Source organism: Cnephaeus nilssonii (genome assembly GCF_951640355.1).
Source record: "Cnephaeus nilssonii genome assembly, chromosome: 14".
Classification (NCBI taxonomy): domain Eukaryota; kingdom Metazoa; phylum Chordata; class Mammalia; order Chiroptera; family Vespertilionidae; genus Cnephaeus; species Cnephaeus nilssonii.
The window spans coordinates 28,890,694-28,914,081 of NC_137085.1; the positions used below are offsets into that span (position 1 = coordinate 28,890,694).

The 23,388-nt window shown below is 46.6% G+C and overlaps 1 protein-coding gene across 2 annotated transcripts in view; it reads right to left on the minus strand.

Annotated features, from left to right (window-relative positions):
* The window catches only part of LOC307110789 (olfactory receptor 13C7-like), a 66,691-nt gene that overhangs the window by 36,760 nt on the left and 6,543 nt on the right, over window positions 1–23,388 (minus strand). For both annotated transcript variants that reach the window (XM_079790166.1, XM_079790165.1), the window contains 2 exons: window positions 18,892–19,116; window positions 176–262 (listed from right to left, as the gene is read on the minus strand). The gene's annotated coding sequence lies outside the window, so the exon portion shown is untranslated. The remainder of the gene's footprint in view (window positions 1–175; window positions 263–18,891; window positions 19,117–23,388) is intronic.

Consider the following 23,388-nt stretch of genomic DNA (forward strand, 5'->3'; position numbering starts at 1 on the left):
GTTCAATTAATATTTTTGTATCTGTGAGTACTGTTAGGGTACATTGGGACAGGATGAAATGCATCACTTTTTTTTTTCATTAAAATTAATGGGTCCTGGCTGGTTTGCTCAGTGGATAAAGTGTCAGCCTGTGAACCAAAGGGTCCCAGGTTCGATTCTGTTCAAGGGCACGTACCTTGGTTGCAGGCTCCTCCCCGGCCCGGGCCCTGGTTTCTCTCACATCGATGTTTCTCTCTGTCTTTCCCTCTCTCTTCCACTTTCTCTAAAAGATCAATGGAAAAATATCCTTGGGTGAGAATTAACAACAACAACAACAATAATAATAATAATAGAAATTTTTTTCATTTAATGAAATTTTCCCCTTAGCAATAAATTTTTCAGGAAAGAATTGACATATTTAAGCAAAGGATGGGTGTATTTTTTGGATTAGCGGTGCTCTCTACAGAGTAAAAATGAAGTTACATTGCCTCGTGGAGCTCATGGCTACTATCTTGGGAACCAACAGAAGCAGCTGGAAAATTTAAGTCCTTGGGACTCATTGCACCTGTCACTCTTCCTTGCTGTAGACAGAAGACAACACTGTCAACACGTGGAGTTTGTGATCCTAAGGACCAAAGTTTGGCCTCTTACCACTAAGAGGAAATGGCTAGAAACCCATTGGCTAAAACCCACAAAGACTCAAATAAACATACAGACACGGGTATGTATCCATGCGGATGAAGTTTAATTGAGTACAGCAGAGCATCACTGTAATGCGGCTTATACGAGAGAGCAGTTTATGCTCTGCCGTGGGCAGGGCTGCAGCGTCGGCAATCCAGGGATGTTGTAGGACCTCTCTCCTCCTCAACGTCTCCAGAAACTCGAACTCCTTTCAACACTGCTTTAGCATCCCAGTGGCGTGGTCCTCATCCTCACGGTCCAGGAAAGCAGCCAGAGCTCCAGCGCTCACTCCGTATTACAAGCAGCAGGAGGGAAAGAGACCGAGAGGAAGGGGAGTGTGATGGTTCATTTTCTCCGTCTCCCTGACTGGCCACAGGATGCCCAGATTAAACATTACATGTATGGAGGTGGGCAAAGGTGGGGGTGGAGGACATCTGTAATAGAGTCAACGATTTTTAAAAATTATACGTAGATGTGTCTTTGAGGGTGTTTCCAAATGAGATTAGCATTTGAATCTGTGAATTTAACAACATAGATTGCCCTCCCCAGTGTGAGGGCAATCATCCAAACTGTCGAGGGCCTGAATAGAACAAAAAGTAGAGGAAGGAGGAATTCGCTGGGATATCTCATCTTCTCCTGCCTCCGAATGGGATTTATACTCTCAGTTCCCCTGGTTCTCAGGCCTTTGGACTCAGGCTGAGTCTCCAGGATTGTGGAATTTCCCAGCCTTTACAATTGTGTGAGCCAACTTCTCATAATAAATCACACACACACACACACACACACACACACACACACACACACACACCTCACACACACACACACACACCTCACACACACACACACACTCACTCACACCTCACACACACACACAGACACACACACACCTCACACACACACACACACACACACACACACACACACACGCACACTGTTGGTTCTGTTTCTCTGGAAAATCCTGACTAGCTCAGGCAGCAAAGGGCACATGCCAGCTGTCCTGGAAGGCAAGTGCCTAGAGGCTGTCATGCTAGTGTAATAGCCTAAAAGCCACTTTGGAGTAGAAGTGGTTCCCCCACTAATGAAACACATTCCTCCACTTCACCAACACTTGCAAAAGGTCCTCAAAGTGCAAAACTGAATCTTCTGGCAGAAAATCCCAAGTCTCAGAGGCTGCTGGGCCTGATGCTTTAATTAATCCCATTTCACCAAAGTCAGGACATGCGAGGGATGCAGAAACCACCAAGAGGTGTTCAAAGCTGGCTCTCCATCCATTTGAAAATAGTGAGGCTTGAGAACATTTGATTCACCCATAGGTATTAAATGCCTATAGTTATAATGTAGGATGTGAGATGGGTGATCGGAGTGATCACCTCGTACCTTGTATAAATGTCTAATCACTGTATTGTACACCTGAAATATTGTATGTCAACTGTAAATAAAAGATTTTTTTATGTCTACAGTTATGGCCCATAGGCTTTGCTAAAGGCACCTACTCTACCGAGATTTACAATCCAGATTTAGTTTTAGTGTTCCATATCTCTAAAGTAACTCAATGGTTTCTTTCAAAGGCTCACCTCTAAGAGAATGCAAAGTTCTCACCAGAAGTCTCAGGTGGCTTTATCTTCCTGGGCTGTAACAGGAATACTTGGGAGCCAACTTCTGTTTCTGCAGGTTAAGCACAGGCTTCAGCATCTGAGTAACAAGGACTTGGAAGGTGCTGAGCCCTCCAAAGCCCCTCTCTGGTTGGCTGCGCCTTGGAGCTAACCTGCGTTCCAGCTGGAGGTAAGGGAACAGCCTTTGTCCCACAGGCATCTGGACTGGATCACGAGACCTCATCAGGCTTATATCCTCACTGCTGTTTCTCACCCAAGCTGTTGTCATGCCTTGCTTGTGGGTTTTGCTTATAACCATTCTCCATCAAATGGGATTTACATTTTTGTTTTTTGTTTTTTTAAATATATTTTATTGATTTTTTACAGAGAGGAAGGGAGAGGGATAGAGAGCTAGAAACATCAATGAGAGAGAAACATCGACCAGCTGCCTCCTGCACACCCCCCACCGGGGATGTGCCCACAACCAAGGTACATGCCCTTGACCGGAATCGAACCTGGGACATTTCGGTCCGCAGACCGACGCTCTATCCACTGAGCCAAACCAGTTTCGGCAGATTTGAGTTTTTAATAACCACAATTATCCTTGTTTAAATTGTTTAAGGCAGTGGTTTTACAGTTTTATGGGATCTTTTTAGTTTAACTAAGAAGAGTTCACGCTTCAGATTGTTTATAAAAAAGATATTGACCACCAGGATTTCAGATACATAGCGAGAAAGCCACTTTATTTTCTGGCCAAGTTTTTCAGACAATTTAAAAGAAAACTTTTAGCCCTGGCCAGGTAGCTCAGTTGGTCAGAGCAGCATCCCAATATGCCAAGGTTGTGGGTTCAATCCCTGGTCAGGGCATATATATAAAATCAACCAATGAATGCATAAATAAGTGGAACCGCAAATCCATGTCTCTCTCCTTTCCTTTCTCTCTAAAATCAATTAAAAAGATAAAACTTTAAAAACTAAAAACTTTTAATTTTTTGTGTTAATTACATTGGGAACTGAGGCTGAGGAGGTTATTAGGTCTCCAAGTTGATTTGATTTGTTAGTTTTTACAATGAGATTCCTAACCTATAGAAGGAAGGTTGATATTTTAAAACTATTCTGCATGTTGCTAAAATCTTTAAAATCAGAGAAAAGATTTTGGTGATGGTGTTGTTTTTTGTTTTGTTTTTAATCTTCACCCAAGGATATTTTTTCCGTTGCTTTTCCTTTTAGAGAAAGTGGAAGGGAGGGAGGGAAAGAGAGGGAAAGGAAGAGAGAGAGAGAGAGAAACATCAATGTAAGAGAGACACATCGATTGGTTGCCTCCCACACGAGCCCCAACCAGGGCTAGGAATTGAATATGCCTTTGACCAGGAATCGAACCAGTGACCCTTCGGTGTGTGGACCAGCACTCGAACCACTGAACAACACTGGACAGGGCCAGAGAAAAAAATTTTTTTCAGAGAAAATATTTTAATTGGGTGGTCTTATTATATGGAATCTGAGGCTGGTTCAGATAGTCCAAGGTGTGTGGGCTACCTGCTCAACAGGTGATCAAGGGGCCCACTTTTTTTTTTTTTAAATATATATTTACTAGAGGTCCAGTGAACAAATTCATGCACCAGTGGGGCCCCTCGGCCTGGCCTGTGGCATCGGGCCAAAACTGGCTCTCCGAAATCCCCCAAGGGGTCCCAGATTGCAAGAGGGTGCAGGCCAAGCCAAGAGACCCCACCGGTGCATGATTGGGGCAGGGAGGGATGCAGGAGGTTGGGCAGCCGGGCAGGGACTGCAGGAGGGCTCCAGGGCTTGTCTGGCCCATCTCGCTCAGTTTTGATCAGCCAGACTCCAGAAGCAAGCTAACTTACTGGTCGGAGCGTCTGCCCCCTGGTGGTCAGTGTACATCATAGCGACTGGTTGACCAGTTGACTGTCTGCCCCCTGGTGGTCAGTGCATGTCATAGCGAGCAGTTGAGCGGTCTTAGTGTATCATTAGCATATTATGCTTTGATTGGTTGAATGAACCACCAATCGACTGGACACTAAGCATATTAGGCTTTTATTATATAGGAACTGATTTCAGAGAGGAAGGGAGAGGGAGAGAGAGATAGAAACATCAATGATGAGAGAGAATCATTGATCAGCTGCCTCTTGCACACTCCCTACTGGGGATTGAGCAACCGAAGCATGTGCCCTGACTGGTTCATAGGTCGACACTCAACCACTGAGCCACACTGGCCAGGCCCCACTTCTTTCTTTTTTGCTCCACTCTCCCCTAGTCTGTTATTTTCCTTCAAATGATCAGAGCTAGTCACCACTTTATTTTAGACACTTCATCCCAATGAAAGGGGCACAGAGAAGGAATGGACAGTTTTTATCTCAAGGACTTGACCCAGAAGTTGAAAACATCATTTCCACTCAATTGCATTGGCCAACATTTAGTCATGTGGTCACACCCAGAAGCAAAGGATGGTGGGAAATATCGTGTTTAGCTGGGAAGCCATAAACTCAGTTAAAATTTAGGGGTTTCTATTAGTGAAAGGGAAGAATGAAAAAGGGATATTGAAAGATTATTGATCTCTGCCACAATAACATTTGTTTCATGAATGACTGCTGGATCATGGCTAGTGGCTGACTAGATGATTGGGAATGTTTGGAAAAGGGGTTTGATCACTCTGGAAGGTGATTAGCTTAGGGGATATATTGGCTGCTAGAGGATGAATAAAGTTTATAACTGATTAGGTTTGAGGAAAGGAAGACCATGGAGTATGTCGAGATTGACTGATTGTATTTGGTGATGTTGATTGAATTAGTTGGTAAGATAAGAACTTTGATAAGATGTATAATTCCTGCTTTAATATAAAAATACAAATAAAGGGTTCAGCTATAAGTTTGGTCATTTTGAGACAGTAACCTTTTTGATTGCCAAATATTAAACGTTTGGAGTAAAAATTGGTTATATTTAGTTATTTTTTAAAGTGTTAAAGTGTCCCATTCTCTCTCCTGCCTTCCCTTGTGCATTGTATGTCAGTGTCAATATTCATTCCACTTGAGGTCCAGCTGGTCTCTTAAAAAGCTAGCCACAAATAGCTCTCAATAGCACCTCTCGGAAGACACCAAAGAAGTAAATCCGATCCTAAGTAAAATGCCAATATTTTCACCAGTTAGGAATTACAGGAATTTAGTCATAGAATTTGAAAATAAATTGAAGTCTCTTTTTAGCTATTTTTTGTTTTTAGTAGAGACCAAGATCCCATTCATTGGAAAATGTTTTCATAGGCATGAATGCTTGTGTTTGATCCAGGAATAATAAATGATTGACTATTACCCAGCAGCAGGGTGGGGTGGGATTCCGGACACTTTTTTTTTTTTAAGCAAAGGAAAAAACAACTGAACAGAAATTTGTTCTTTCAACAGCTTTTCTTGGAAATGTAGATTAAAGAGACTAGAGTTGGTTGGTTTTTTTTAATCTTCATTGCAATAATTAAAAATATGATTGCACAAAGCTAGAGGGAATGCTGTTTTAAGTCAGTGTAAGTTATCTGACCTAGATGTTGCCATCAACTAACAAGGCATCTTCAGTTTATTAACTTTTGTATCTTAATGGGTTCTGAGTTCAAATGTTTTCTTTTCAAATGTAAATATTGGCTTTTGCTAATTTGAAATTCTTGAGCTTTGACTTGAGTATGCACAGAAAAGATCACTTTTGTTGGAAGTAGCTGGGAAATCCAGTGCTGGAATTTAAAAACAGCTAATGTGTTTTAAGGCATTACATTTCATTGTACAAACCTTTACCATGTAGAATAAAATCTAAAATTATTTTTAAATAAAACTTTGATGCTAAGCATCACAAAAGAAAGGTTTGTTTCATTTAAAAAGTACTCTAACCCAGCTAGTCTCAAACTTTTTGTCCTGGTGATTAGCAAAAATTAAAAGATATCCTATCTGATGTTGATGCGGGAAATAAATATTCTTATATTCTGTGGGTGCTCATGTAAACCGGGTCCATTTTTTTTCAATATAATGCTGTAAGATTAGGTAGACATGCAGGATAAGTGGTCTGAATAAAGAAAAGAAAACTCAGCCATCTTCCAAGAGAGAAAACTAAGGAGCCTGAAGGTTAAAGGTCCTATTTCACAAGTGGAGTCCCCGTGCATTTGCTGTTGGGTTGCCATATTTAGACAGAAAAGAAAGAAAGAAAGAAAGAAAGAAAGAAAGAAAGAAAGAAAGAAAGAAAGAAAGAAAGAAAGAAAGAAAGAAGGAAGGAAGGAAGGAAGGAAGGAAGGAAGGAAGGAAGGAAGGAAGGAAGGAAGGAAGGAAGGAAGGAAGAAAGAAAGAAAGAAAGAAAGAAAGAAAGAAAGAAAGAAAGAAAGAAAGAAAGAAAGAAAGAAAGAAAAGCCAATTCAATTTGAATTTCGGATAAACAATGAATATTTTTTAATATAAATAGGTCTATATACTTCGGGACATACTTATACTTTTAAAAGCACTTATTGTTGCCCAACTGGCATGGCTCAGTAGTTGAGTGTCAACCTATGAACCAGGAGGTCAGGGTTCGATTCCTGGTCAGGGCACCTGCCTGGGTTTCGGCTGGATCCCCAGTGGTGGGAGTGGTGGGGAGGGGGGGCATGCAGGAGGCAGCCAATCAATTATTCTCTCTCATCATTGATGTTCCTATCTCCCTCTCCCTTCTTCTCTGAAATCAATATATTTTTAAAGATAAATTTAAAATTTTTATAAAAGAAAGAAAATTCTGACACACTACATGGATGAAACTTGAAGACATTAGGCTAAGTGAAAAAAAAAACAACAGTCAAATAAGACAAATACTGTATGATTCCACTTATATGATGTACCTAGAATATTAACGTTCATAGAGACAGAAAGTAGAACAGTGGTGGCCAGGGGCTGGGAGTGGGGGAAGGGGAGTTAGTGTTCAATGGATATGGAGTTTCAGTCTGGGAAAATGAGAAAAGTTCTGGAGATGGATGGTGGCGATGGTAGTACAACACTGTGAGTGCACTTAATGCCACTGAACACTAAGTATGGTAAGTGTTACATATATTTTAGCACAATAAAAACTACATAAATTTAGTCTTATAAATAAAAAATGTGACTTTCATAATAGACAACATAAATAAAAATGGAAAATAGCAATAAAGTCTGAATCCAGGGGATTAGAAACTAATTTCTCTTCTTGAAGAATAAACACATATTTTTATCTTTATTCTTTTTTAGAATGGTATTTTTTTTTCAAGTTCTTTTTCTTAAAATCTTTACTGCTGGAAGTATGTCCTCCTTTTTCCCCCATTGACCCTCTCCAGCCCGCCCCTCCCCCCTTCATCACCCTATTGTCTGTGTCCATGGGTTATGCATTTATGCATACTAGTACAAGTTCTTTGGTTGATCACCTCCCATCCATTCACCCTCTGAGATTCCACACTCTGTTCTATGCTTCCATGTCTCTGGATCCACTCCGTTCATCAGTTTATTTTGTTAATTAGATTCCACGTATGAGTGAGATCATGTGATACTTGTCTTTTCCTGACTTATTTCATTTAGCACGATACTCTCCAGGTCCCTCCATGCTGTCTCAAAGGGTAAGAGATTTTTTTTTTACTGCTGCGTAGTATTCCATGGTGTAAATGTATCACAGCTTTTTTTATTCACTTGTCTACTGATGGGCACTTGGGCTGTTTCCAGATCTTAAATTGAACACACACTTTTTAAAGATAAAAAATAAAAATCTATCCTCTTAGTCTCCCCAGATAGCAAATTCAAGTTTCCTTTTAAATGTATTTTATCTTTGGATTTACAAAGTTAAAAAGAAAAATAATAATAAATTAAAATGATCATTAGAAAGTTACAGCAAGCATTGCCATCAGACGACTTTTACCCAGACCGTGGAGTGTGACAGTTTCTGTAAGCCCGTGAGTCCGCACAGTCCCCAGGAACAAGATTGCACAAGCCAGTCTAGAGCCATTCCATATTGCAGAAACCCCTCAGCTGGGCACCCTCTGCAGCACACCCGGTTGCTCCCCCACATCTGTCTTGCATCCTAGGAGCATTACCTGAAATTTCAGTCCCTTTGGCCAAAAATCTCAGGAGCTTTTCCATATAAAACAAAAGCAGCAAGCAGACAAAACGATAACACAATTCCAACAGAATCCCATTACAATCTAGGGTCAAGGTGGCCAGTTTGTTGACAAAATTAAACACCTCACACTTGGCATTCACTGTTTTCATTTTCTATTGTCTGGAAGATAACCGACAATACCCAGTTACCTCTAAAACATCAAGCCCCATAGAAATTATTTAATTCTTGCATTGTCCCCTATGTACCCATCCCACCATGCGTGTCTCTAACCCAGAGCAAGCACCATGGGCTTAGGGTTGAGGTCTCCCTGTGTCCTCTGACCTGAGGCCTTTCAGCAGGTCAACCCTCCAGGGAACTCATTTTTTTAAAAAAATATAGTTTTTATGGATTTCAGAGAGGAAGGAAGAGGGAGAGAGAGAGATAGGAACATCAATGATGAGAAAGAATCATTGATCAGCTGCCTCCTGCATGCCCCCTACTGGGGATCAAGCCCGCAACCCGGGCATGTGCCCTTGACTGCAATCGAACCTGGGACCCTTCAGTCTGCAGGCCTACGCTCTATCCACTGAGCCAAACCAGCTAGGGTGGAACTCATTTTATATAATAAAAGTCTAGGTGGTGTCACACCCTTGCACAACGTCATCACAAGATGGCCGCCCTCACGTCGTCACAAGATGGCCACCGGCCAGCAGGGGAGGGCAGTTGGGGGCAACCAGGCCAGCAGGGGAGGGCAGTTGGGAGTGACCAAGCCTGCAGGGGAGGGCAGTTGGGGGTGATCGGGCTGGCAGGGGCGCAGTTAGGCATCAATCAGGCCCGCAGGGGAGCAGTTAGGGGGCGATCAGGCTGGTAGGCAGAAGTGGTTAGGGGCAATCAGGCAGGCAGGCAGGTGAGCAGTTAGGAGCCAGCAGTTCCAGATTGTGAGAGGGATGTCCCAAATTGGAGAGGGTGCAGGCCGGGCTAAGAGACCCCCCCCTCCGTGCATGAATTTTGTGCACTGGGCATCTAGTGTTTATACAGTAGCCTGGCCATGCTGAGGCTCCCTCCATATCCATATACCTCAGGCAAACAGCCTGAGCATTGAGCAACAGAGCAGTGAGTGTGGCGAGCAAGGCCCTGCCTCCGTGGAGTTATAGCCAAGAGCAGAAGGTGGACAGTGAAGGAGCAGCTAGAAGTGTGATAAGTGCCCTGAAAGAAGCACAGAACGCTTTGGAACCCAGGAGAGGCTGCCCAACCTAGCCTGGGCTGGCTGTGGTCAGGGAAGAAACGGGACGAGGGGACCGAAGTTACAGCTCATCCTGGGAAAGAATCTTCCAGTGGGATGCCCTGACTCAGGAGTTATCCAAACAGAGGGCGGAACATGGGTGGAGGATGCCGGGGAGAACAGCCCCCCGCCCCCGCCCCGATGGCGTGGAAACAGGCGGAGTAGCACAGTCGTAAAGAACACAGGCTTTAGAGAAAAATGGCCCTGGGCTCCATTTCTCACTTCACACTTGCTAAGCACAAAAATGTAGGCAAGTTACTTGACCTTGAAATTATGAATAACTTTAAACATATGCAAAACTAAAATCATTTAGTGAATAATCATGACCTATTTATCACTCAGCTTCAACAATGACCATCTCATGACCAATCATCTTTATATCCTTACCGACTTCTCTGACTCCATCATTATTTTGAGGCAAATCCCAAACACTGTCTCATTACACCAATAAAATATGTGTATTAGATACACTCATATAAAAAAGGCAATGACCTAAGACTATTATCATGTATACAATTTTTAAGTAAATTCTTACTATCATCAAATATCTAGTCATTTCCAAATCTGAAATTTCCAGTTGTCTCATAGAGTGTGCCTGTGAACGTTGCTCCCCATTCAGTTACCTTCCACCACTTAGAACATTGTCCCTAGAGCCGTGGTCGGCAAACTGTGGCTCGCGAGCCACATGCGGCTGTTTGGCCCCTTGAGTGTGGCTCTTCCACAAAATACCACGGCCTGGACAAGTCTATTCTGAAGAAGTGGCGTTAGAAGAAGTTTAAAAAATGTGGCTCTCAAAAGAAATTTCAATTGTTGTACTGTTGATATTTGGCTCTGTTGACTAATGAGTTTGCCAGTCACTGCCCTAGAGTGGAATCGTCACGTTCCATACTGAGATCAGCCCCTCTGCGGGCATCATGCTAGATCTTCTCATTACCTCAAAGAGGGAGACAGGCTGGACTTCTGTCCACATTCTGCAGGTGAGAAACCGGAGACTCAGAAGGAATGGAGTGCCTCATGCTCAAAGGGTGAGCCAGGGCTCTGGACCCAAATCCTCTTCTTCTGATGCCCAGGCCAAGGCTAGTCTTTCCATTTCCCCCCTTTGTTGCTGTTGCTTTCAATCCAAACGATGGTTTGTTTTGATAATACAAGATAACACATGCCCAGTGTAGGAGGTTTGGACAAAAACCAAAGCAGTATTAGAAGGAATTATATCCTCTGGGTTTAACTGCTCTCAACGGTTGGAAGGAATTTCCCTCTGTTTGGTCATTTTTATACACAGGTATTTTCATGTGACTGAGATTATAGGTGTACAGTTATACCTATGATTCACTTAATTTTATATCATATCCATTCCTGCTGTGCTAATAAACAACCTTTGTTGACGTCATTTTAATGTGTGAATTTTTAATTCCATGAATATGCCATAATTATTGAGTTGTCATGAATTGGTGGACAGTTACTTTGTTTCCAATGTTTCTCTTGTAAATAATGATGAGATGAACATCTTTGTTCAGAAAACTCGATCCATTTCAGTTATTTTCTTAGGACTGGCTTGTAGAAGGGGATTGCTGGTTCAACAGGTACATGGACCCGCACACTCTCACCAGCAGGTGCTCAAGGAAATCGCTCTCAAGTTGATACAACTGTCCTTCAGAAGCAAAGTAACTTCTAAATTAGTTAAATAAATTTAACAGAAAACTGTACTCTTTAACTTCTCAAAATCATGCTTCGAATGTTTTAAAACGTATTGTTCGTATGCCTGACAGCTTTGGTGGGTGTTAAATTTACTACCCGTTTCAGCTGAAACACAGTGAAGATACTAAATTCCTAGATGCCACTGGAGTAAGTTAAATGCTCCTATTGTATCTAAGCTGCCCAGCAGCAGAGATTCACAAGAGAGGGTCTCACAGCAACCTGGCCAGCCCCAACCCATCCTCTGAAATCCAGACTTGAATAAGCACCTGTCCGTTCTTGGACATAAAATAGAAACTTCAAACTTAACAAGTCCCAAATAGAACTGTGTGCCAGTGCCCCTCTTACAACTGTTCCAGCCTCAATTTTTACCGTGTAAGTAAATGGGGGCACCATCACCCACCTGGTTGCCCAGGCCAAAAACCTATGCACCATCCTTCCCTCACCCTCCTCATCCAATGCATCAGGGAGTCCTGTCTGCCCGCTTCAATGTATATCCAGGCTGCACCCCTTCAGTTGGTGCCCATGCTCCTTTGCAGGCCATTCTTCCCACTTCAGAGCATGTTTCTCCCCAGCTCAAAACCCTCCGTGGCTTCTTGTCACACGTGGGAATAAAACCCCAGTTCCCACACAATCTGTGTCCCGTCCAACTCTCCAACCTCATCTCCCACCACCTGTTCCTCCTTGCCTCCTCTCCAGCCACGCTGATGTCCTTCCACGCTCCTTCCTTGAGGTCAAACCTCCACGCTCCTTTCTGCCACAAGGCCTGGAATGTGTTTCATCCGGATGGTCACACTGTGCTCCCCTGCACACCACTAGGATCTCTGTGTGAAAGGCACCTGCCTAAGATGAAACCCTCCCATTGCTTCCCACCCCCTACTGCTTTATTCTTTTCCGTCATTCCCATTGCTGCCTGACAAATCATCTCTTCATGGGTTGGCTTACTGACTACCTCCCCGTTGAATGTTCACTCCATGGGAGAAGGGCCTTCATCTGTTGTGTTTATTGCTCACGCCCAGTACCCAGCACAGGGCACACTATACGGTAGTGCTTGGCACACAGTGGTGCTCAATATCCATTCATTATTGAATTAATTAAGTAAGTAGAAAGCTTTTATTATAAAGAATGTACGTTAGATTTTTGGCTTATTACAAAAAAAGGAACAAGCTTGAACTACCCTTGAGAAGGAGTAAACTATCAAGGCTTTGTCAAGTGTAAACCACTAGATAAATGGAGGTGATTATCCTTACATTCAATATGGCATTGTGCCAGATGCTGTGCGCTCTGTAAAAATGGACAGGACGTAGTCTCTGCTCACATGAATCAAGATATCAGCTCAAGAGGCTCTTGTCCAAGAGAAATAGTTTGTTGTAAGTACACTAAATTTCTGAGTATATTGGAGCCTATCTAAAGAGAGCATTTAGGAAAGTAATCATGTTCGCTTTAAGAATAGAACTTTGAAAATTAATTTTGTTTTCAAACACTAATAAAAATAAGTGTTTATCAGAAACTATCTGCATGTGAAAAAAGAACACTTTGTCGATAAAGTTTAATTTTCTGTAAAGTAAGTGGACCCCATTTCTGGTTTCTGTAACTTGCACCGTGAAATGACCTAGCTGCTGTAAGTATGCAAGAGTGGCATCTAGTGGCCATTCCCATAAACTCCAGCTCCGTGAAAGGTCAGAGACCAGTGGATGTCATCTCATCCATCTCGCCGGTGGTTACCAGATTTCCAGATTTCACAGATGTATAAATGTTTTGTTTTTAATATATTTTTATTAGGAGAGGGAAAGAGAGATAGAAACATCAATGATGATAGAGACTCATTGATCGGCTGCCTCCTGCATGCTCCCCACTTGGGATTGAGCCCGCAACCCGGGCATGTGCCCTGACTGGGAATTGAACCATGACCTCCTGGTTCATAGGTCGATGTTCAACCACTGAACCACACTGGCTGGGCTAAATGTTTTTTAAATGGAGACTTATATGGAGTTTCTAAGAGTAGGTGGTCCTCATCTAAGTACCCTTCCCTGTGGCTGGTGTCACATTATAAGCAGTAGTGTGCTGGAGCCGACTCCCTCAGGCTGGAGAGAGCCAGTCATGCACATCTCTTTGTGACTCTCAGTGACGTCACACAGGTAACTTGAAATTGACCACAGAAGTATTTATACCTCCCTTCAGAAACTGTCAAGTATTACATATCAGGGTGGGTTTTATTTTACTTTTTTTTTCAGAGAGTCAGTTTACTAGCACACACACTAGTTATAAGTGTGTGCTTGTGGCCTGTGCTACTTCGAACAGTAAACCATTTTTATAAATAAAATAAATTGTAGTAAGTTTATACTTATAGTATACTTATACAAATCCTATGAGTATTGTCACAAAAAATAACACATTTTAGAAGCAAAATAAGCCCGTTATATTGGTGATTTCAGCAAGTGATTCTGTGTAGTGCTATCAATATTGCTAGTAGATATGAACGTTAACGTTACTTGAAAATTTCCCAATAATGGTCACTGGCATTTCCAAGTGTTTGGGTATTCACTACAGGCTACAGTTATTTGTATGTTTCTCTCTCTCTCTCCCCTCTCCCTTCCTCTATTAAATCAATAAAAAAAATGTTTAAAAAAGGAAATGAACTTGGCCGGTATGGCTCAGTTGGTTAGAGAATGTCCCAGTACACCAAAGTTTCTGATCCCTGGTCAGTGCTCATATAGGAGTCAACCAATTAATGCATTAATACGTGGAACAACAAATCAGTGTTTCTCTCTCTCTCTCCTCTCTCTCCCTTTTATGTTCCTTCCTCTCTCTAAAATCAATTTTTTTAAAAAAGAAAATGAGCTTTTATGAAGCAACATGTGCCTTAATACTCAACTGAAAGATGTTTGAGACATTCTTAATTTAAGCAACATTAATGCAAAATAAAAGAAAGTGTTCTATGTCTGGAATATGTCACAAAACAAGGTCAAAATTATCAGATGGAGCAATTAATGCTTTGTGTTATTAAAGTTCTTTTAAAAAATATTTTTATTGATTTCAGAGAGGAAGGGAGAGGGACAGAGAGATAGAAACATCAATGATGAGAGAGAATCATTGATCGGCTGCCTCCTGCACGCCCTCCATTGAGGATCGAGCCCGCAGCCCAGGCATGTGCCCTTGACCAGAATCGAACTCAGAACCCTTCACTCTGTCTACTGAGCCAAACTGGCTAGGGCTAAAGTTCATTATTAAGTAATAATTTTTAAATTTTAAATATTTGTGATATTCTTTTTCAATTTTTATTTGGCATTTATCTGTGTTAATGTTCTCTTCTTTTTAATGTTTTATATAATATGTCTATATCAGGTACAAATCATTTTTACATGTTATTGAAATAATCTTGTCACAATGTATTGGTTCATAACAGTAAACTATAAAACATACTTTTTACTGAGAATATCTGAAATTTAACATCATACTATCACAGAAATTTATTCACTGTTTCTTCTTATGGTCACTCGTTGTTTAAAAGTCATATAAATAAAATGTTATAAAAATGCAGGACAATTTATGATCTCAGGAATTCCTGAGAATTCCTGGATCCCAATGTATCGTTACTGAATGCTAAAAATTAGTATCAGTTTGGAATTTGGACACTTTATTCTGGGCCATTGACTTGCAAGCTTTTTAAAGCAGCCGGCTTCTTTCTATCAAACAAAACCTACGTTGGAAAGAGAATATATAAAAGAGGCCAAAACGAAGCTCTGGCTGTGGAGACGAAGAAAAAGGAGACGTGATTCTGTCCTGAACTTTTCGACCAAGCTGCTGAGTGACTGGGGGCCTGTCACTGTGGTGTCACTGAGTCTTGGTTTCCTCATCTCTCAGCTGCAGTTGATACAGCTCTCCTGAGGCCCAGGCTCATGCGGGAGACGCTGCTGCTGAAAAGCTTTGCAAACCTGGGGCACCTGGTGGAGTGTGAGGTGCTAGACCTCCACACACCTGCTACAGCCTGTGGCGTGAGCACCATGGAGAGGGCAAGGACTGGAGCCCCAGACTCCACAGCCAGCCTGGCCGCTTTCCTGGGTCTCTCTCTCTCTCTCTCTCTCTCTCTCTCTCTCTCTCTCTCTCTCTCTCTCTCTCTCTCTCTCTCTCCCTTTCTCTCTCTCTCCCGTCCCTCTCTCTGCAGGGCCTATCCCTTTTAAGGGCTGGGCCTTCGATATCAACCATACCTTGGGTTTAAATTACAGTCATTCAATAACTAGTTGGGATCAAACATTTTCTCTCTCTGAGAGTTATGGATTATAAAAAAGGGGAGTGTGACTTATGAGGAAGTTCAAAGTTCACTGAAATGGAGACCAGGAAGTTGTATTTCAGTTTAGAACTGCCGTAAAATGTAGAGACACCTGTCAGTTCCCTCTCCAAACGTCGGGTCGCACAGCTGCGAAAGGCCAGGAGGGCTGGCAGGACTCACATTTTCCTTGGGGAACTCTGCTGCCTCACGCCCACGCTAAGCACAGGCGCCAGAAAGGGCGTGGATTCGGTTCATCTGTGGCCTGAGAGCTCTTGCTAAGTGGCGCTCTGGTATTGCTCAACCCAGAGAGCTCTCTTCGCAAACAAAAACCATTCACTGAGCAGTAAGAGTAACGTTTGCTTGTCTTAACCTTTGTACCATCTTTTAAAAGAAAAACATTATTACACGGAACAAAAGCCAACACATGCTTGTGAAAATAAATCCAATACAGAAGCAAACAGTGCCAGCTTCCTCCTCCCTCCAGGCCTGTTGTCTTGGTGGCAACCATATCCTTCCAGACTTTTCTCGACATTCGTACAAACACATACACACACGTGTAATTTAGGAGTGTTCTTGCTTTTGTTTTTGTTTTCTTACGGAGAAGGGATATCTCTTCATTGGCTCTTTCTTTTTTTTATGAAACCATTTTGTAACTGGCTGGGGTTTTTTTTCTCTCTATTTATAATCGGCAGTTTCCAAGTTAGTTTGTTTTTGTAATGGCTATTAATTCATTTTGTGGCTGCACTGTAATTTTTTTATTTCCCTATAGATGGATTCTTGGAACTTATAATGTTTTACTATTAAGAATAATAGTTCAATCCCTGGTCAGGGCACATACAAAAAACAACCCATGGCCCAGGGGGGTGACTCGGTTGGTTGGAGCACCATCCTGGACACCAGAAAGATTGAGGGTTCGACTCCCAGTCGGGGCACATACCTGGGCTTGCAGGTTTGATCCTGGGGTGGGCAGGTACGGGAGGCAACCGATAGACATTTCTCTTTCCCATAAATGTTTGTCTCTCTCTCTTTCTCCTTCATCTCTCTTTCTACAATCAATAAATTAAAGAAGAAAAAGGAGAAGACTGCAGGAATGCCCTTGGACATTTATGTGTGCACACTTGTGCGGGTGCTTCCATAGGGGACAACTGGGGTCGCGGGAGGTGCACACAGGGCCTGCCGTCTCCACGCTGTCGCCCTTACCCTGCTGGCGCCAGCATCTAAGAAGTGCGATTTGTCGCCCCACTTGTATCTGTAAGCTCATCCAGTCCCCCCATCCCGAGCCCAACAGCCTCCTTCAGCTCCCAGACTGCAGCCCCTCTGATGCCACCTTCCTCCGTTCTTTGGCCCCAAAGCATGGGGTTGACAAGCAGAGCAAATCCAAGCCTAGATCTTGGTGAGCACTAAAGGTTAAGTCAAAGATACTTCGCTGCTGAAACCAATTACCACACACTTAGAGTCTTAAAACACACACATATTATAACACATGTGTTAGGTAGATAAGGGTATTATCTTACGGTTCTGGAGGTCAGAGTCCAGGATGGGACTCATGGGCTCGAGTCCAGGTCTCTGCAGAGCTGGCCCCTTCTACCCCCGAGTCTTTCTCATGTCACATCCCTCTCCCTGCCTCCCTCGCCTCCCTCTTCCACTTTAAGGACTCTTTGATTGCCTTTTTATGACATTGGGCCCACCTGGGTAATCCAGAACAACCCTCTTTTTTTAGGTCAGCTGGTTAGCAACTGGAATTCCCTGTGCCATGTAATATGCCATATTCACAGTTCTGGGGATTGGGATGTGGACACCTTGGGGAGACCAGTATTATGCCAACCACAGGCACCAAGTCTGAAGGAACAGAGCGCACAGCAGCCTTCTGAGGAGATTAGAGCTGTGTCTGAGAAAGATCTCTGGGGCCGGGGCTGTGGTGGGGCAGGGCCAGGGACACTGCCGTGGTGAGGTCTGTGCAAGGACAGGACAGTGGGCATGGGGGGGGGGTGCAGGGAGGGTCAGGCTGAGGGCAGCGCTGTGCCCGCATCTCAGAAGTCCCCGAGGACACAGGGCCTCTCTGTGTGATGCACCACAGCCTGGATTCCTCAGTGGGGCCTGTGGGAGGGAGGCTGGGAAGGCCTCGCCGCCGGGAAGTCACAAGTGGTGGCAAGGAAGCCCCTCCCAGCAATGGGCCCTGATGTCACCGCTACAACTGGGGGAGGAGTCCTGGGCAGGTTCTGCAGCCTGGCCTGGACCTCGGATCAGGATCCATGTGCTGTCCCAGGAGGCATGGGGCGGATGTGGGACAGCCAGGCCTGACCCCAGGCTAGGTTGAGTCCCAGGACACTCCCTCTACTCTCCACCCACCCAAACACACCCCTCAGGCCCAGAAGTTCCTGCAGTCGCCCTCGCTGCAGGTCCCAGCAGCCACTGCCCTACTCCCCTGGGTACCTCCACTGTGAGAATGAGGCAGAAGGGTGTGTGTGTGTGTGTGTGTTGTGTGTGTGTTGTGTGTGTGTGTGTGTGTGTGAGGTGTGTGGTGTGTGTGTGTGAGGTGTGTGGTGTGTGTGTGTGAGGTGTGTGGTGTGTGTGTGGTGTGTGTGTGAGGTGTGTGGTGTGTGTGTGTGTGTGGTGTTTGTGTGTGTGTAGTGTGTGGTGTGTGTGTGTGGTGTGTGTGTGTGTGGTGTGTGTGTGGTGTTTGTGTGTGTGTGTAGTGTGTGGTGTGTGTGTGTGTGGTATGTGTGTGTGTGTGGTGTTTGTGTGTGGTGTGTGTGTAGTGTGTAGTGTGTGGTGTGTGTGTGTGTGGTGTTTGTGTGTGGTGTGTGTGTAGTGTGTGGTGTGTGTGGGGGGGTGTAGTGTGTGGTGTGTGTGTGTGTGCTGTGTGTGTGTGTGCTGTGTGTGTGTGTGTGTGTGTGTGGTGTGTGGTGTGTGTGTGTGTGTGTGTGTGTGTGTGTGTGTGTGAGATCCAGCCTCGTCTGTGCTCCTCTGTCCCCAGAGAGTTTATCTGTCACCATTTCTATGTCTGCGTTTGACTGTTTTTGTATTTCTATCTCTAATTTGAGTTGGTTTATAATTTTTAAAAAATAACTTTAGTTTCATTTCCTTTGTTAGTTTCCTGTTTTTTCTTATTCAAAAGCAAACCATTCATGACAGGAAATCAAATAAACAAAAAAAGAAAACATTTGAAATACAAACAGTCCCACCCACCCAGAGACCATCACCAGTGAAGACCTAGGCATGCAGCTTTTTTCTGTGCATCTTGCAGGCATCTAAGTGCATTTTAACACAAATGCAATTTTACTACAAGGCAGTTATTGTTCTCTCTTTGACTCTACTTTTACTTACTGAGATGATGAATGCCCTTTGTTGACTTTAAATCCGCCCTAGCCAGTTTGGCTCAGTAGAGCATCGGCCTGTGGACTGAAGGGTCCCGGGTTCGATTCCGGTCAAGGACCTTGGTTGCAGACTTGATCCCCAGCCCTGGTCAGGGTGCGTGCAGGAGGAAACCAATCCATGTGTCTCTTCTATTGATGTTTCCCTCTCTCTGTCTCTTCCCATTCCTCCCGCTCTCTAAAAATCAATTGAAAAATACCCTTGAGTGAGGATTAACAGCAATAAATCTGCCTCATTGTTCTAAGCCTGTGTTCAATGTTATGGCTGTGCTAGGATTTGCTGGGCCGGCCCCTTTCCCCTCTTGATTGGTGTTTTGGCTGTGTCTAAGTTTTCACTGTCACAAATGCACTGGATGAGTGTGTGTGTGTGTGTGTGTGTGTGTGTAAGGGGAGTGGGGGAATGAGGGGAGGGGCAGTGCTTGTCTTTTTAAGTGTCATGTCCTGAGGGGAGCTGGGACCTGGCATGGCACGAGGACCCTTTTCTCCTTGGAACAAGCGGTTTCCTTTAAGGAAGGTACTTTTCCAGAAACATGTTATTTCAGGGCATCCTGACTCCAGAATGCACCTTGTCCCAGAGAGAAATGCCACCCTAATGGCAGGCAGGGTGTGGAGAAAGAGCAGGATGGGGTGAGCTCCTCCCGACCGCTGGGCTTTGCAGGTCTCCCCCTCCCAGACATCCTCTTGACAAGGTAGGACAGGATTCTCACCTCCCCTGTGCAGCCAGGGAAACTGAGGCCCAGCAATTCGTGGTGGGGTGGGGCTAGGACAGGGCTGGGTAGAGCACAGCAGGGGTGCGGCTGGGAGGGAGGCCCAGGAGGTGAGGGTGTGGCTGGGAGGGAGGCCCAGGAGGTGAGGGTGTGGCTGGGAGGGAAGCCCAGGAGGTGAGGGTGTGGCTGGGAGGGAAGCCCAGGAGGTGAGGGGTGTGGCTGGGAGGGAAGCCCAGGAGGTGAGGGGTGAGCTGGGAGGGAAGTCCAGGAGGTGAGGGGTGTGGCTGGGAGGGAAACCCAGGAGGTGAGGGTGTGGCTGGGAGGGAAGCCCAGGAGGTGAGGGGTGAGCTGGGAGGGAAGCCCAGGAGGTGAGGGTGTGGCTGGGAGGGAAGCCCAGGAGGTGAGGGGTGAGCTGGGAGGGAAACCCAGGAGGTGAGGGTGTGGCTGGGAGGGAAACCCAGGAGGTGAGGGTGTGGCTGGGAGGGAAACCCAGGAGGTGAGGGTGTGGCTGGGAGGGAAGCCCAGGAGGTGAGGGGTGAGCTGGGAGGGAAGCCCAGGAGGTGAGGGGTGAGCTGGGAGGGAAGCCCAGGAGGTGAGGGGTGTGGCTGGGAGGGAAGCCCAGGAGGTGAGGGTGTGGCTGGGAGGGAAGCCCAGGAGGTGAGGGTGTGGCTGGGAGGGAAGCCCAGGAGGTGAGGGGTGTGGCTGGGAGGGAAGCCCAGGAGGTGAGGGTGTGGCTGGGAGGGGTGTGGCTGGGAGGGAAGCCCAGGAGGTGAGGGTGTGGCTGGGAGGGAAGCCCCAGGAGGTGAGGGTGTGGCTGGGAGGGAAGCCCAGGAGGTGAGGGTGTGGCTGGGAGGGAAGTCCAGGAGGTGAGGGGTGAGCTGGGAGGGAAGCCCAGGAGGTGAGGGTGTGGCTGGGAGGGAAGCCCAGGAGGTGAGGGTGTGGCTGGGAGGGAAGCCCAGGAGGTGAGGGTGTGGCTGGGAGGGAAGCCCAGGAGGTGAGGGTGTGGCTGGGAGGGAAGTCCAGGAGGTGAGGGTGTGGCTGGGAGGGAAGCCCAGGAGGTGAGGGTGTGGCTGGGAGGGAAGTCCAGGAGGTGAGGGTGTGGCTGGGAGGGAAGCCCAGGAGGTGAGGGTGTGGCTGGGAGGGAAGTCCAGGAGGTGAGGGTGTGGCTGGGAGGGAAGCCCAGGAGGTGAGGGGTGAGCTGGGAGGGAAGCCCAGGAGGTGAGGGGGAAGAGGCCTGTGCGTGGAGAGGGCAGTGACATCTGGAGAGAAGCCTTGGGAGGCCTGCAGGGCAGCTCAGGGCTCAGGGCTCAGGCCCTCAGCCTGGAAGTCCCGCCCTCACCAGGCGTTATCTGGGGTGAGGCTGTGGGCTGCCCGTTAGATCTGCATATGGCAGAGATCCCTTTCTTCCTCAAAGTCAGAGATGGCGGTGGGGGCAGGTGTGAGCTAGGCTTTTGTCCAGGGCAGTGGTCGGCGAACTCATTAGTCAACAGAGCCAAATATCAACAGTACAACGATTGAAATTTCTTTTGAGAGCCAAATTTTTAAAACTTAAACTTCTTCTAACGCCACTTCTTCAAAATAGACTCCCCCAGGCCGTGGTATTTTGTGGAAGAGCCACACTCAAGGGGCCAAAGAGCCGCATGTGGCTCGCGAGCCGCAGTTTGCCGACCACTGGTCCAGGGAAACCCAGAGCAAACCAATCCCAGGTGCTCTGGCTGTTCGTCCTGAAGACATGCAGCACCTCTGCTGAGGGTGTGCCTGACGCAGACCCCTGTGCGGAGGGGAGGGAGGGCAGCTTTGCTTCCTCAGGTCCCTGGGGCGGCACTGCCGGGAGGCATTGGCCCAAAGCACCTCAGAGTGGGCGGCTCTGGGGGTGAGGGGCTGCTGTGAGCACCTAGAGGGGAGATACAGAAAGCACAGCGCCTGCGTAGCAGGAGGCCGAGAAATAGGAACCAGTGATAGTGGAGTGAACAGAGGAGCCTGGATTTGGAACTGGGCAGCCGGGGTTCACGGTGGCTCCGCCCCAGATTTCCAGGGTGACCTGGAGCGACCCCTTCCCTTGCTGCCACCAGATAAGAACACTCCGGGCTCTGCTAGGTTCCGGTGCCAACCCAAGTCCCTGTGCCTGCACTGCCACCTCCCTCTCCTGGGCACAGAGGGGCTTCTGGCTGGCCTGTCCCGGACACAGGGGGCTGCCTTTTGAATGGCAGGAGCATTTGGGGCCAACACACACCACAACATACACACACCACACAACACGCACGCTCACACACCAGGCACTCACATACCACACATGCGTACACACACACCATACACATCACACACTCACACCACATACCCCACACCCATTCTCACGCCCACACCCACACACTCCACACACGGAACAGAGCAGGACTGTTGGAGCTGCTCACCCTTCTCTGGGTCATCCTCCCAGCCTCTCCTCACCCCAGCCCCTCCCCATGCCCACCTCTGAGCAGATGGAGAAAACAGACCATCCGGCATGACACCTTCACCTCCCTTCTCCCCCCGACACGCTCGCAAGCAGCCTTTGCCTGTACCCCAACATCCTCCCTGCAGCATTCCCCGACCCCACCCACATCCAGGCTGCCCCGCCCGCCCGCTCCTGGGTGCTGCTCCCAGGCCTCCCCAGGGGCCTCTTCCAAGGGTCTCTTCCTTGCTGGCGCGCCCAGTCTCTCTCTCCGATCCTTCTCCTTTGGGCCTTACATGGGCTCGACCTCCCTCCCTTATTAAAATAATAACAATAAACTCCCTCAGTGCAGTGCCTCTCACCACAAGACTTCACTCTCCTTCCTTTCAAATGACCTCCGACTGCGATCTTTCCTTCCTCAGCTCCCACGGACTCCACGGCCCTCGCACACACGCCCCCCACGTGCGCACGCCTGTCCCAGCACACCAGTGCAGGGCTGCTCCTTCACTCACTGTCCTCACCAAGGTCACTGTCAACTGTCGTGTTGCAAAACCCAAGGTCTCTTCTCTGCGCTCGCCTTCGCTGACTTCCCTCTAGCTGGCCCACCCTCTCTGAGAACCACTCTGCCCTTTGCAGGGTTGCCAGGTAAAATATCGGCCCCAGTTACATTAGGATCTCAGGCAGACAACAAATGTTTCATGTAAGTATGTCCCACATATCACATGGGACATTATTTATACTGGAAATTATTTGCTGCCTGGGATTAAAATTAACTGGATGTCCTGTATTTTTATTCGCTAAATCGGGCAACCCTATTCCCTGCGTCTCTGCCCCACCAGCTCCCCACCTCCCTGTCTTCTCCAGTTGCTCCTCCCTTTGTCAGCTGCCCAGGTGCTGGCCCTCACTCCCCGCTCTCCTGGGGCAGGGCTTGGCAGACTGCCCATCACCTGCAGAGTGAGGCTGTGACCTCCACCCCCTCCCATGGCTTTGTTTTCAGAATGACAGGTGTGATTCCAGCCTACAGGCCCCGCCCGCCACTGACCCAGGGAGGGCTGTGCGCACACAGTATAGGGACAGAGCCCTGGGTCTGGGGTCCTGATATTGGGTCCAGCTGCAGGATGCCTGGCCTGGAGCGGAGCCGGCTCTGTCTGAGGGCAGAGAGCACCGGAGGCCGACGCTTTTCATCCCTTGCAGACCTTGCACCACCGTCTCTGCCCACCGGGAGCTCTTGTTCCCAGGCATTTCTTTGTGCTGGACACGCTCACTCATCTCTGACTGGTCTGGTGCCTCCGAGAACTGGCCCCTGCCGAGTTCC